Source organism: Myotis myotis, unplaced genomic scaffold (genome assembly GCF_014108235.1).
Source record: "Myotis myotis isolate mMyoMyo1 unplaced genomic scaffold, mMyoMyo1.p scaffold_m19_p_13, whole genome shotgun sequence".
In the NCBI taxonomy this organism is placed as follows: Eukaryota; Metazoa; Chordata; class Mammalia; order Chiroptera; family Vespertilionidae; genus Myotis; species Myotis myotis.
The window spans coordinates 20,919,193-20,935,132 of NW_023416317.1; positions in this window are offsets into that span (position 1 = coordinate 20,919,193).

Consider the following 15,940-nt stretch of genomic DNA (forward strand, 5'->3'; position numbering starts at 1 on the left):
TATTCAAAAACCCTGTGGACTTTAGAAACTTTCCCATATTCTGCTAGATCACTCATTATCAATTTACCATCACTTGCACTCTCTTTGAGCCTCCTCTGAATTTAGAAGAGAACTACATTGCCAATAATCTCTTCCCCCATGGGGTTCCCGATTAGACAGAGAGAGGCACTGGTGAGAGAGTTGGAGAAGTTATTACCCTAGTCAATTTTGTCTGGGGAAAGTATTTGCATGCAGAGGCATAGGTGAACATTAGATTTGAAGCAACTCTGGGTGAGCTTCTTGGGGGCCTCTTAAACTTAGAATATGAACTGTGGTTCTCTAACTTCAGCATGCTCCAGAATCTTCTGAAAGGCTTGTAAAAAGTAAAATTCCTGGGCCAAACCCCAGGGTTTTCAGGAGGCCTGGGGTGGGTCTCAGGATGCTAATATCTAACAAGTTCCCAGATGACACTGGTGCATCAGGTTGGAGGATGACATAGTTAGAACCACTTTTATAGACTGAGATGCCTGGGGGAGCTTCCTAAAGGTGCAAGGAGCTTGCAGATGAACTCTTGAGGACTACCTGGGTCAGAGCTGCAAGTGGAGGGCATCAGGTCTCCATCCAGACCTTTGTCCCCACTCCTCCTCTTCCAGGGTCAGGTGGGCCTCTCATTCCCTGTGTGTAAAGGACTTCACTATCCCATCTAGGGTCCTTTTCCTAACTGATCTTTCTCTAACCCAGCCATCCTCCAAATGAAAGATTATTTTAATTCTCCTCTTTAAAAATTTTGATGCCTCCAAACTGGACACATCCCAAATGTCTGTCAATGATGAAGAGACAAACTGTGGTACAACAAAAAACTATTGGTGCATCCAACAGCACGGCTGACTCTCAAGGGCAACTTGCTGAGTGCAAGAATTTCTATGACATTCTGGAAAAAGCAGAACTATAAGGACAGAAATCAGACCAGTGTTGCCAGAAACTAAGGTGATAGATGGAGAAGGACTACAGTGGGGTAAATGGAATTTGGGAAGAGATATTCCATATCTCCAGTGTCATGGTGGAGATACATCTGTAAGTATTTGTCAACATGGATAGAATAGAACACCTCAAAAGGGGAAATTTTATTTTATATAAATTACTAGGGGCCCGGTGCACGAAATTCGTGCACTGGGTGTGTGTGTGGGGGGGGTGGGGTGGGGAGTGTCCCTCAGCCCAGCCTGCACCCTCTCACATACTGGGAGCCCTCAGGCGTTGACCCTCATCACCCTCCAATCGCAAGGATCGGCACCTTGCCCAGGCCTGACGCCTCTGACAGAGGTGTCAGGCCTGGGCAGGGGACCCTCATTTCCCCCCATCACTGGTTCTGCCCCCAGCCCAGGCCTGATGCCTCTGGCCCAGGAATCAGGCCTGGGCAGGGGACCCCCAGGCCCCTCCGATTGCTGGCTCTGCCCCTTGCCCAGGCCTGATGCCTCGGCCAGAGGCGTAGACCCCCATCACCCTCCGATCGCCTGATTGGCCCCTTGCCCAGGCCTGACGCCTCCGCCAGAGGTGTCAGGCTTGGACAGGGGACCCCCATCTCCCCCCGATCACTGACTCTGACCCCCGCCCAGGCCTAATGCCTCTGGCCCAGGAATCATGCCTGGGCAGGGGACCCCCATCTCCCTCTGATCGCTTGCTCCACCCCCCGCCCAAGCCTGATGCCTCTGACCCAGGCTTCAGGCCTGGGCAAGGGGACCATCATATCCCTCCAATCCCCAGCTCCGCCCCCCACCCAGGCCTGATGCCTCGGCCAGAGAAGTTGACCCTCATCACCCTCTGATCACCAATCATCGGATCGGCCCCTTGACCAGGCATGAGGCCTCCGGCAGAGGTGTCAGGCCTGGGCAGGGGATCCCCAGCTCCCCATGGTTGCAGGCTCCGCCTCTGCCTAGGCCTAACGCCTCTGGCCGAGGCATTAGGCCTGGGCAGGGGACTCCCAGCTCCCTGCGATCTCCCGCTCTGCCCCTGCCCAGGCCTAACGCCTCTGGCTGAGGCGTTAGGCCTGGGCAGGGGACCCCCAGCTCCCCACGGTTGCAGGCTCTGCCCCTGCCCAGGCCTAATGCCTCTGGCCGAGGCGTCCAGCCCGGGCAGCGGGGACCCTCAGCTGCAGCGGCCCCGCGATCGTGGGCTCCACTTTAGGCCCAGGCAAGGGACCCCTAGCTCCCGGGACTGCCAGCTTTGACCGTGCCCAGCTCCCATCGCTGGCTCCACCCCTACTTCCTGCTATCACTGGCCAGGGCAGCAAAGGTACCTGATTCTCCGATCATGGGTGGGGGGCAGGGCAAAGGCGGCCTTTGCCCTGCCCCCCACCTCTTAGCTCCCCCCTGGGTTTCCGATCACTGTCAGTGGCAGGGGGCTTCTTCCTGCTTTCCCTTTCGCCTCCCTGCATTGTGCCTACATATGCAAATTAGCCACCATCTTTGTTGGCAGTTAACTGCCATCTTAGTTGGCAGTTAATTTGCATATAGCCCTGATTAGCCAATGAAAAGGGTAGCGAATTACCATTTTTCTCTTTTATTAGTGTAGATACCTCGATAGACATGACATTGTAAAAAAAAATGGATACTCTCTATTACCAAGAGCATTACTTCTAAATTTCTTAGAGAATAAAAAAGAATGAAAGGGCGACACAAAGGAAGTGTTTGTGCTCACGAGTAGTGCAGAAAACAAAGCAGCTCAACTCCACACTAGCATTTAGTGTCCTCCGTATATGCAGAAGGGCTATCTTCCAGGACTGCCAACAGCAGCCATGAAAATCTATAGGAAGCAGAACAGTGTTGGAAAGAGACAAAGAATAATCTAATCTTGCCATCTCATTTTATACCCCCTGAGAAAAGTCAACTTGATTAAAGTCACAGGCCACAGCACTTTTTTCTAGCTACCCCAAAGGATCTGGCAGTAAATGAAAGCTTGGTATAGAAGTGAACACTCAGTTCATAAAAGCACGGAATTCAGCTCTTACTTATCTGAAAACATCAGCCGTTTGGCTCTCTGGAGACCTACTCATTTAATGTATTTGATTAAAAATATATTTCCTGCACTGTGGTAAAGGTTTCTAATGTCCCCTTAGATCTATCATCCTCTCCTTCTAGATGCATGAAAGGTTTACACTTCCGTGACTCTCATGCTGCCTGTGGGAAGGGCTGTCTGACTAATGCCAGCCCAGGGGTTGTGAGAAGACGTGGCACGTGGCCGGAGCACTTCTTTGATAGTGTGGGATGATCTCACGCTCCTTCCTTGCTGCAGGGATAAGCAAGGAGACTTCATGCTGGCACGGAAGGAAGCCTGGATGATGGAAAATGGAGAGTTGTTTGGGGTGACCACCTGGACCCCAGAGATTTGCATAAATGAGAAATGGGTTTTTATTGTCCAAGGCACTGAGTCCTTGAGATTGTTACAGCAGCATCACTTAGGACATCCTGACTAATCTGGCCATATTTAACCCCCAAGTTTAATGTTAACTGAGAGAAGTTATTATGTTAGTCAGTTTTGTCTGGGAAAAGTATTATTCAATCCACAGGCTTTGTAAACCTTATAAAAACAGCACAACTCTTGCCTGATACGACGACCCATTTGTTAAATAAGATTTCACTGCAGCTCAAAATGCCTCTTTAAGTCCACAGGAAACTGCTTTGTAAAAAGACCATAAATATCAATTTCCTGACCTCAAACACCACCAATGATACTCATTATTATAATAGTTACAGCGTTGGGTGTATTGAGTACATTTTCTCTGGAAAGCCAAAGGAAAGCCTCTTTTCCTTTGCATTTTAAGGGTATTCAACAGAGGATAGATTGGAGGTTGTGGCCAATTAATTTCTATGCAGGAGGACTCAAGGGGTGACACTCAGTTAGAAGAGATGCTTCAGCTGCATAGAATTTCACACATCATCGAGAGAACTGTCTGTGTCAGGGATGTCCAGTAGAACGTCCTGTGATGATGGACGTGTTCTAGATAGGTACTAGCAACAAGTGGCTATGGGGCACTTGAAATATGGTGTGTGTGACTAAGACATTAAATCAAATGTTGAATTTCACTTAATTTAAAGGTAATAACCAAATGAGATTAGTGGTTACCACGTAGGATAATGCAGATCTAGAGCAATGTATGGGGCTCATGAAGATATGGGACTTCCCAAAGTCCCACCTTTGATATTGTCACTGGTGAGAGAGGAAGTTTTCCAAAATAGTTGTAGTCTTTAATTAAGCCACAGTAAAAATACGAGTTTCCCAAACTTTCTAAATTATTGCGGAGGCGGAATCTCCCACAATTACTTTCTCATACTATTTTATAAGGTTGTTGTAACTGCGGAACAGGATCGATTCAATGGTCCTGACCAAATGGCTGGTTGATATAACAATCAGGATGAGCTGGATTTGGCTGTGGCTTTGCACCGGAGGTCACTCCTCACTCAGGATCTACATCCACTGTTGGTCAACAAGTGGCCTCTGCTCATTGCTGTTCCTCTAGGTTTGTGCTACCACCATCGCTGAAACAGTGGGATGAGGACATGACAAATTACACATTGGATTTTCAGCCTTTGCTTATGTGACGTCATATTTCATTGGCCAAATTAAGTCTCATGGTCACATCTAACATAACCTGATATGGCAAAATATAATCCCACCCTGTGCCTGCAAAGAGAAGACCTGAAAGTATGTGATGAACAGCCAAATGTGACTATCACAGTTGCTTTTACCCTTTTCTGTCTGTATCTGTTTTATCCTATCTTACACGAAGAGTCATCTGCCTTCATATTTACTAATGCACAACAGTGTATTCCCTGAAAATACAAAGCAATTAAAAAAGAAGACTAGCCTGTCCTTCAGGCCCACGGACTGAAGGGTCCCAGATTCAATTCTGGTCAAGGACATGTACCCCAGATGCAGGTTCAGAAGGCAACCAATTGATGTGTCTCTCTCACATCAATGTTTTTCTCTCTCTGTATCTCCCCCTCCCTCCCACTCTCTCTAAAAATCAATGGAAAAATATCCTCGGGTGAGGATTAACAAAAAACTGAAAATTAAAACAACAAAAAAGACTAGATTCATTGAGCAATTGCTATATTTTAGGTACCATGTTAAGTGTATTCATATATGTTATCTTGGACCCTCTTCCCTACAAAGTAGATACTCTTACCCCTATGTACAAAAGAGAAAACAGACTCATAAAATTCTGCTTTTCCTAAAGCTACACAAATACAGTCATGTGCCTTATAATGCCCTTTTGGTCAACAGCAGGCTGCATATACAATGCTGGTGTACCATCTAGCCAAGGCGTACAGTAGACTATACCATTTAGGTTTATGTGAGTGCACTCTACAATGTCTGCACAACAAAATCAACTATCAATGCATTTTTAAGAATGTATTCTGGTTGTTCAGTGGTGTGTGACTCTAGTAAGAAACAGAAAAGGGGTGGATTGAGCCCAGATCCCAAATCCTTCATCTTACCCACATTGTCTACCAGCACAGTAATGAAGAATTAGCACTGCTATGAAATATTTATAAAAGTAAAAATATTTGTTATGTCATTGCCATGCATATTCAATTCATCAACTCAGTTTTATATAGGGTGTCCCCCAAAAATGTAAACACACATTTTGAATAATTATACAGATAGTTTTTATTAAAATACATTTCATTTTCAAAATTGAGCTATCTGCTGTGAAAGTGGCTATACATTTTTTGGGGATACCCTGTATATTGAATAACTGTTATTATTTTAGCTATTGTAGAGTATGTTTTAAAGGAAATTATAATATTTAAAAAGCTTAAACCTCAAGACTTCCAAGTAATGAAGCACGAGTCCATCTTCCCAGCCAATGGGATTTTGCCCCGAGGACGAAGGTCACTTCCACAGGGACACTGCGGGGTGGTGTTTTTGCAGGTGGTACAAAAGCAGCAGAGGAAACGTCAGCACTGCCAGACACAATCTTAAACCTCATGCCTAGAAAATAGTCCTCCTCGCCCCTTCAGTCTTCACCAGCTGTCCACTCAAGTCCTCAGTATTCCTGTCAGGCATGGCATCCAATGATTCATAGCAACGTTTCTGCCACTCTCTGGTGTAAAATTTTATTTAGAGAGTGACATACAGTTTGACATTTGAGATTTTTTTCCTGAAATTTGAAACACAAAGGCAGAGAACTGCTGCCAGCTACTGAAGTACGAGCGTTTCCCTCAGTCTTCAATTATAGGATCTCATCTGGAAATGTGGACAGCCCGTGTCCTCGTGGAAAAATTTTGCCTGCGTTTTTAATATTTCTGACAAACAGTTTGATGGCTGAAGCCAGTGTGTTTTCCACAGATGGTTTTTTATTCAGCAAAATCTCTGCCGCGCTAGGCATTTGGGGAACAATTAATTGAACACGTACCCCCTATGTTTTTGCGGAAGGGACGGGTGTCTGGGTCGTGCCCTGCTCTAGGACACCCTGCTGACGGGTGGGAGGGGGCAGAGACCCAGGCCACGATTCTGTCATCTTGCAATGGGTGCAAGGCTGCAAAGAGGGGAGAGGGTGGCATGTTCTCATTCACCCAAAGATGACAATGGGCTGGCAGGGTCCAGAAGGAAGCCCTTTCAGTAAACAACCTTGGGACTTCTCTCTGCTCTCAGTCCTCTATTATTCCTCTCCCCTCCTGTTTCCTTTGACAAGTTCAAATCTACATGCCAGACTTGCTCTCAGCAGCTGAGGTGGGGGACCGCAGCCCAGGTGGGTCCTGCAGAACCACCTACCCTCAAGGTAGCCATGGCTTCCTAGTCACCACACCTCGCCAGGGAGGCAGAGCCATGGCCCCTGTCCGCAGGAGGGCAGGAGAGCTGGGCCCAGGATGGAGGTGACCCCGGGGAGGAAGAGCCCTGCTTCTTGTGCCCACCGGTTACAAAACAAGCCCCTGACCACCTAGATCACCAATGAAAATCACAGTTTAAAACCGAAGTGCAATTCACATCTAAATACAGTATCACGCCATGCCACTTGAGTGGCGTGTCAAAATCAGCCCAAGTTTCATCTCAAACTAATGTAATTAGTTCAAGAGGTGCTTTATAGAGAGAGGTTAATCAAGAAACCCAAAAGAACACTCAGACCCTTCCCTTCAGGGACTGCCTGTTTTCACACTGACAGAGAAATGTAGGCAGTGGCGGAAGCCCTGCCTGGCAATCTACCTGTGACCAGGGCCTGTGACGGAGGCCGAGGTAACGCAGAAAGGAGATGCAGGTGAAGGAAGAGGTGCACACCCAGTTCTGGAAAACGCAGTGCCCTCGCTTTTCAGCCAGGATGAGCACCATCTGGGCCCTGTCCTCCCCAACACCAGGCCGTGTTACTCTTCCCCTCAATGCGTCTGTAGCCAGTGCTTACTCTGTGCTGGACGCCTTCTCACAGATCCCTCACCAGCGCACACTCCCGTTGTTAGTTAGGCTCATTTTGCAGATGAGGAAACTGAGGTTTAGAAAAGTTAAATAATAAACCCAGGAGTCACAGAGCTGGTTTTCCGGGGTCGGCTTCTCGGGAAGGAGGCAACACTAAGATGAGAACCCAGGGAAAATGAGTCATTATGAAGCATTTTCAGAAAGTAAGCAGAAACTGGGATGTGAAACCCAGTAGGTGAGGAGAAACGGGGTGGACACGGGGCACAGATCCTTCCCAAGGAGGGGAGCTCTGGAGACAGCGGGGGTCACACTTGGGAACTGTTGCTGTGGGGCGAAGGAGGCTGGGGTGATTGTATTAGTCATTGGTTAGGGGCTGCCCCTGGGGCATGTAAATTCCCAGTATGCCCAGGATTTCTGAAGGGACTGGCAAAGAGGGTGCAGCAACCTGAGATCTCTGTCTCTTTGCTAAAACAAACAAGCAAATAACAAAACACCTCAAGTGCTGAGAGCTGCAGTGGGTGCTGTGCTATTTTCCCCAGGCGACTCCCTTCCCCACCTCCAAGGCCAAAGCTGTCATCCCCCCCCCCCCCCCCTCGCCGCTCAATCCCACCCAGGAATTGCCCTTGGCCAGGGGAGCAGGCTTGCCCAAGATCACGAGCCCACCCCCCTCCCCTGCGTGTAATTACTGGGGGGTTCCTGTGAGGGAACAAAGCCTGGGCCCCTGGCCTCCTGTGTTCAGCTCTGAAGGGCCATTCCTACTCCAGAGCTCCCTCCAACTACCCCGTGGGTCAGTCCTCCATCAGCCCCATCCTGTTTCCCTCACGGTTACAGGTGTGACTCCAAACAGCCCACCCCAGTGAACCTGCTGCTTGCAATTCCTGTCTCAGACTCTGTTTCCAGAGAAAGCAAACTCTGATCAGGAGGGAAGGCACCTGGAAACCAGTGCTGTCAATAATGGCAAAGGGATCTGCAAGGATGGTGGAGGGGCGCACTCCCTGCATCAGCCACCCTGGTGCATGATGGGAACAGTGAAAATTACTCTAAGATGCTCAAAGGCAAGACATGGCATATTGATTCATTTTGTTAAATCAAATTTAATTAGGCTCTGCTCTCACCCAATTGGTTGGACATATGTTCAAGCTTAGTCACTTTTTGAGAGTCTGCTCCTAGGATTGCACACAAAAAAATCGGGAAAGCACGGGGGAGTGCTGTTCTTTGGCACACCCCACCTCATGCATGAATGTTCCGAGGACTGAAAATTGGAGGGATGGGTAATCTGCAGAGGTGATGGTGATGGCTCAGGGTAGAGAAGCACAAAGCTTACAGGGACAGAGAATGAATAACTCTTCTTAATTTCTGGCCATTCAAGACCCATCAAGGCTTCATAACTGGCCCCTTGTCCTCACTTCTCATGTATGTCAGGGAACAACAAGCCTTGCTGATAAGCAGGAGCAAGTGGGACCCTCTGCTCAGTTGTTGAAATGCCTCCCTTTGCATTGTTCTCAGACCCTCTTACCCTCTTCAGTCTCCCATCCCTCCATTCCCTGCTGCTCCCATCAACCACAGCCTTCCATGCACCTGGGCAGGTCTCATCTCCACCCTCCCTGGCCCTGGCTGTGGCTCTATTCATCCATCCCAACAACTCTGTCTCTTTTCTCTTGGCCAGGAATGCCCTGCAAGTCCTTCTTCACTTATTTAAGTGCCATCTCATCTTTGACTGCAAAGCAAGTCCCCTCCTCCGGGAGGTTATAACTACCGCTCAGTCCACACTGACGCCTCCCTTCTCTGACCACCAACACTCACAGTCCTGGTCTACCTTTGGGTGAAATACATCCACCTGTTGTCACCTCCCCAAACAGACTGTCAGCCAAGATCTTAACTAATAAAAGCCCTCATGAATCTTGCACAGTACAGAACATGAGGATGCAGAGGATATTATCAGTAAAAGTAATAAATCAACTGAAGGTTTATCATATGCAAGTTTAGAGGCCCCTGGGATTCCTAGTTTCAGCTCTCCTTCTTGGAACAGCAATTTCAAGCTCCGGGCTGAACTATGTCCATTTTCCCTCCATGTTTACTTTTCAATCTTAGTTGAGCTATATTCCATCCCAGGAAAGAAAGACAGGCTCGTTCTCTCAGTCCTTCCTCTGTATCACCCCTCCCCACAATTCCTTTCCCAAGATGAGACCCATTGGCTTGCATCCAATGCTGCCATGACAATGTCTTTATTTGCTCTACAAGGCAGAGCCACAGCTGTTGGGTAACAAGGTCCTTGAAGCATAAACCCCAAGAAACCATGAGCCAGGATGTGCCATGACCCAGGGCGGATAGTGAGAAGGGTACCGGTCTGGGAACAGATGAGACCATGGGTCTGGCCATGCTCAGAAGCAACAGGAATACTTAGAAAGAATGGGATGCTTGGAGAGAGACCCCAGGAGGGTTACTGAGCATGCTCAGTAGTGGGAGACTGACATGAGAACCAGCTCTTGCAATCTGGGAAATGTAGCAGAATGAGGAGCAAAAAAAAAAAAAAAAAAAAAAAAAAAAAGAAAAAAAGGTGCCTCTTACATGTCAATACCAGTGTGGATTTTGAAAGTCAGAGACACCTGGGTCCAAACCCTGGTTCTTTATTTTCTAGGGGGCACCCTGAGCGAGTCATCCATTGCTCTGAGCTCCTTATCTAGAAGAGGGGGAAATAGTAGCTATCTCCAGGTGGTGATGAGTACAGCATAAATGGCCAGCTGTCCTCTAAGAACCATGTTCCCTGTCCATAGTGTAGGCATGATCCTCAGGTGTATCCGCATCCAGAAGGATCATGCAGTGAAGTGCTAACCAGTAAACTGGGCAGAAGTGACATCCGCCATCGTTAGGCCTGGCCCTCAGGAACCTCCACATCGTCCTCCACTCTCACACACAACCAGCCCCTTGATGCACAGGACCCAGCAAATGGCTTTAGGCTCCACCGGCTGCTGGCCCAGAAAGTGGAAGATACCTGGTCTTTTAATCATATATGAGGGGAGATTTGTCAATCATATTCCCATCCTGGACTCATGAATATACAAGAAGGAAAGTACTATCTTAAGGCACTGAAACTCCAGGGTTGGCCTGTTAGGGAAGCTAGCCTTCTGTTCGCTGAAACAAGGATTACATGCTGTAACTCAAGCACTGAGCCCCATGCCTGACACAGAACATGGCTGCTCTGGTTTATATCACCCCTAACTCCATGCAGGACTTTACACCTTCTAGATGCTTCCATATTAGACAGGCTGCTTCAATGTGTTGCCAAGCACTGAAGATGACACTACATTAATAAAATAAAAAAAAAGCATAGACTTCACTCTTTGGGGATTCATATGCTGGTGCTGCAATTAGACCCATAATATAAGTAATTATATTGCCAGGCAAATTTTATTAAACACTTTGACAGAGCCTCAGTGTACAATGACAAGGAGGAAATTAATTTTAGCTGAAGAGTTCCTGGAGGAGGGAGGATATGAATGGAGTCTGGAGGCACAACTGGGACATTGGCCAAGGGGTTTGGGCAGGGGGAACGCTAGAGAATGGGCAGCACTAAAGGGCCCCAGTCGAAGTTTCCAAACCACTCCAGCTGTTCTCCTGTGTGAGGCAGGCATGGCAGGGGGGACGAGCTGTGTCAGGGCCGGAGCAGGCAAGATGGAAGGCGATTCGGGGTGCATTGGGAATTAGGCTGCACACATTAGCGGGTCTAGCTTGAGAGGGCCCTCAAATGCCAGGCACAGGAGTCCAGACTCGGCTTCATTAGTCACCAAGTACATTAGGGCTCTGACTGAAAAGAGAGAAACCCACCTGGCACCAGCTTGAACAAGCAAAGGGCGTTGGAGGCCCTCCCTGCTCATAATCAAACTACTGATAGGGTTAGAGCTGATCCTCAGGGACACATGAAACCAGGAACCGGCACACCGTCAAGAATCACAGGCAGCGCCCCCATCCCTCACCCCCTTTTACTCTATAATCCCATTTTAAGTAGCTCTTACTGTTCTCCAGCATCTGAAACTATTTCATTGATTGGTTGACTTGTCCCACCTCCTCGATAGAAGCTTCCCAAGGACACAGGTCAGTGTGGTTTGTTCATACAACACTGCAGCTCCTGCATGCCTGGCACAGAGCAGGAACCCAGTCTTTGTTGAAAGAATGACAGGCATTGATCAGAGATTCCCAGATGGGCTGTTTAGGAAACTATGAATATTTAGTCTCCCTCACTGCTCCAGGTCCCCATATAAACATGTACACGTGCACTAAGATTTGAATGATCCGATATCGCTGTGATTAATACCTGCAATAGGAGTGAACTTCTGGTTCTGCAAGACTGAAGGTCAGAAGCTAGACGAATGGAATCTCAGAGATGAACCCTCTCATAGCCCCACAGGGTGGCAAACCAACCAACCCGAACTGAGATGTTCTAACAATCTAAGAGGCTTTTGTGAAATGCCTGTCACCTCTGTCTCAAAAACTCATCTACCTTTTACCAAACTCTATCCTTAAAGGCTCTGAGGGGAGTCAAAGGGCTTTATGTCACAGAAAGAGTCACAGAGACATTGTTTAGACCTTGTCCCTGAATGCATTCAGGGTTTGTTGAAATGAAAGTCACTGTGAGACTTTTCTAAAAAGTCTTCACCGAGGTGTAACCAAGGCACTTAGTAATCTATTAGGCCTTAGCCAGGTGTTAAAACGTTCCATCCCCTCTCTTCTGAGGTCCTGCCAGATCCTTTGGTTTTGCTAAGACAGAGATGGTTGGAACATACTGGAGGCTTCTACAGCTGTTCTCCCTGGTATCATATGACAAGAGATGATCACAGCACTATTTTGAGCCTTTTTGTCTGAAATAGCCTTCCCTATTTTTACTGCCATTTGGCTAAAAAGAGCCACAGCTATTTCAGGATCAGACAAAGCATCATCACACAAAGTTCTGGGTGGGTTGACTTATCTTAGCCATTCCACTCCGACCTGTCTTTGACCTATAATGGTTTCACCTTGATGTGCTGAATACTTGATTCATGTGTTACCCTGAGGATTTAAGCAAGCCACTACAGTTTTCTTCTATATTTTCTTTCCATTTTTAAAAAATAATTTGATATACTTTTTTGTTAGAACAGGGAAGTACCACCAGAAGTTATAAAATAACATAGGTGTAACAGCATATTACATACAAATATATCATGCTTTTTGGCCATTTTAAATAAGCCTACTTGACTAAAGTCAGGAAATAAAAGGAGTTAAGTAACAAGAATAATCCCCAATCTTCTAGGCAGACAGAATGCCTTTTGGGGGGAAGGCAGAGAATACTATCTGTAAACTATTTCCATCTTATGGAGTCACTTACTCTAATCACAAATGCTTTCATATAAGCCCCCAAATACCTTTCACCATGCACTAGGGGAGATAATGGTGAGACCATTAGTAGTACAAGGAAATCACTTCATTCCTTCTGTTGCCAAGCTGGAGCTCTGTCATTATTTGGGAGAGAAATTTGTGCAAATCCTATTTCTAAATCTCATCCCACCCAGGACCAGTGACATTTACTTAACAGCAGGTAAATAAGAACATAATTTCTATCTGTAGCTATCACTAAAATGAGGCTCAAATTTACCATCTATCCACAATGTTTACTGAACAGCAACAAGGCACAAAGATTTATGTTAGGGAGTGAGGGGCACAAGAGAGATGAATTTTCTGTCTTTTAGGAACTGAAAGTCTAATAAGAGGAGAAAAAAAGGTCATTAATATGTTAGATAAAAATAAGTGTCTTAGAGCAGTGGTTCTCAACCTTCCTAATGCCGCGACCCTTTAATACAGTTCCTCATGTTGTGGTGACCCCCAATTTCATCGTTACAAATTGAACATAATTAAAGCATAGTGATTAATCACAAAAACAATATGTAATTATATATGTGTTTTCTGATCGCCTTAGGTGACCCCTGTGAAAGGGCCATTCAACCCCCATCCTTTCACAGGGGTCGCCTAAGACCATCCTGCATATCAGATATGTACAGTACGATTCATAACAGTAGCAACATTACAGTTAGGAAGTAGCAACGAAAATAATTTTATGGTTGGGTCACAAAATGAGGAACTGTATTTAAAGGGCCAGAAGGTTGAGAACCACTGTCTTAGAGGTAAAAAGAGTAAGTGGTATGGCAAACAGCAAGTGCTGTGGCCACAAACTAGGTTTGACTTTCAGTCTTAATGTATCAGTTGGATTCTACTGTGATAATACTGTGTAACAAGCATCCCTGAAGTTTGATAGCTTACAACAATAAACATTTTTCTCTCTCTGGAGGAGAATGTGCTCCTCCTAGACTCCTTGACTTGGCTCTAGGCCCGTGGTCGGCAAACTGTGGCTCACGAGCCACATGCGGCTCTTTGGCCCCTTGAGTGTGGCTCTTTCACAAAATACCACGTGCGATTGAAACTTCATGTCCCATGCGCAGAAGTCAGTATTTTGTGGAAGAGCCGGTATTTTGTGGAAGAGCCACACTCAAGGGGCCAAAGAGCCTGTTGTAGCTCACGAGCCGTGGTTTGCCAAGCCACAGCTTGCCAACCACTGCTCTAGACTATGGGTTGGACTTAGATCTTCTCCACATTTCTTTCAACTTCTTGGGCCAGTAACTGCCTGATATATATTCTTCTCATTGCAAAAGAAAAGCACATGACCCCTGATTTTGGCCACTGAGGCTTACATACTTTCCTGATAATGGAATAATGTTTTTATTATAAGAAAGACCAGTTATGAAGGCTGAATTTTCTAAATGTAAAGAATTATATTGATATGAAAGCAAATAAAACTCTCCCAGCCCCCTTCTCCCTTCCTTTCTCCCTTCTACCACAACTATTATGACAATGGCCCAATCGTTTCAAAACTTGATTGTACTCTAAGGTTGATGATCTTGCAGGGATGCATTTTGTTTCTTGGAGCTCCCTAACAAGTTTGGGAATATAAATTTCTCTGAAGCCCAGTTTGAGGCAGGGTGGAGAAAATAAAGCCATTCTAAGCAAAATGTAGCACAAACCTTAGAGTTCTGAAATCTGGAGTCTAGTGAGAAGAAAACTCTTAAAGGGAAGAACTGTTCAAAATGCTGTGGTAAACTGGGACATTAGGGAGGCACAGTCGGTAAAAAATGTCACTAAGAATCGTTAAGTCTTCTTGAGAATAAGGACTGATGTTAAATTTTAAAGTTACTATACTGTGCTGAGTGATTTTTGTCCTAAAATACTGCATGCCCACAGTAAAGCCTGAAGCACACAGCAGCTTCTATAATTGACCTTGGAGAGAATGAAAGAATGGAGATTCTGAGCAGCATGGAGCAAAGTCATCATAGAAGGAGACAGGAGTTGCAAGATGCAAGACAGGCCTCAGAGGTGGAAAATACAGCAGTTGGAAGAAATCACAGTGAGTGTTAAAGTACTAGAAATATAAACCTCCCAAATAATTCTTCGATGCTAGGCTGTCCACAAACTTCCCAGTAATCCCCAGTTTCCCTTTGATTTCTGTTGGGAAGCCCCCTTCCCCCAGCTGGTAGGACTGCAAACAGGGCCCTTCTACTGCCATTCCATGAGTGGAGGAGAAACCTACAGCCCACAATGCACAATGCAGAGCCTTTCCCCCTCCTGGACACAGAAGCTGGTCCAGGTGGGGCACCCAGCCCAACCAGAGTCCTATGGAATGGGGAGAAGGGTTCTAATGCATGCTGGGATAATGAGGGTGTCTTTTCTTTAGCAGTTACAAGAACTAAAAACCCTATAAGCCCAGATCTGCCATTGGCCATCTTTTCTACCACTTAACAGAGAGCCTGCCTAACAATGAAGCCAATACACCAGGAAGCAGAAGCAAGAGAATAAGAGAGTCCTGGTGACATCCTTTGAGCCCATGGATCCAGCCATAACTGAAACCAGTTAACTGCCACGATATTTTGAATTTAATTGAAAAAGGTCTGCCGCTTGCGTCTATAGACACTTATGGCATACAAATGGGTAAATGAATGCGTAGAGCTATGTTCCTGTGAAATTCCATACAAAACCAGGTTGGCAGGAAAGTGTTTGCTCTCATGTTGTAGTTTGTTGACCCTGCTCTACAGAAACCTTAGATGGAAGATTCCAGAAATGGCCACTGAATTTGTGCCTCAGAAAATTCCATAAGGAGAAAACTTCATTGGGATAGCTCGAAAAGTCATTGCCGTGGTGAACTTTTTTTATTTTTTATTTTACTGCAAAGACTGACAAATAGTCTGGGTGACATCACCGATTGTGCAGTGTTTACTCTTGTTCACTCTGTGTGTGGAGCCAAACGTGAAACATCAAGGGTTCAAAAAATGTAGCTGCTGACACTAGACTTTCTGGGCCCAAATCCAGTGAAACTTTGAAAATTAGTTGACTGTCCACTCAGTACTGACCAAATCAGTAAAGAAAACCAATGCTGTTTCAATCATATTCGTGTATTATATTTTTGATGATGACTATTGCCCCATGGGATACTCACCAAGCTTTACTTATCCCTTTGCTGGGAGACTTAATGAAAGCT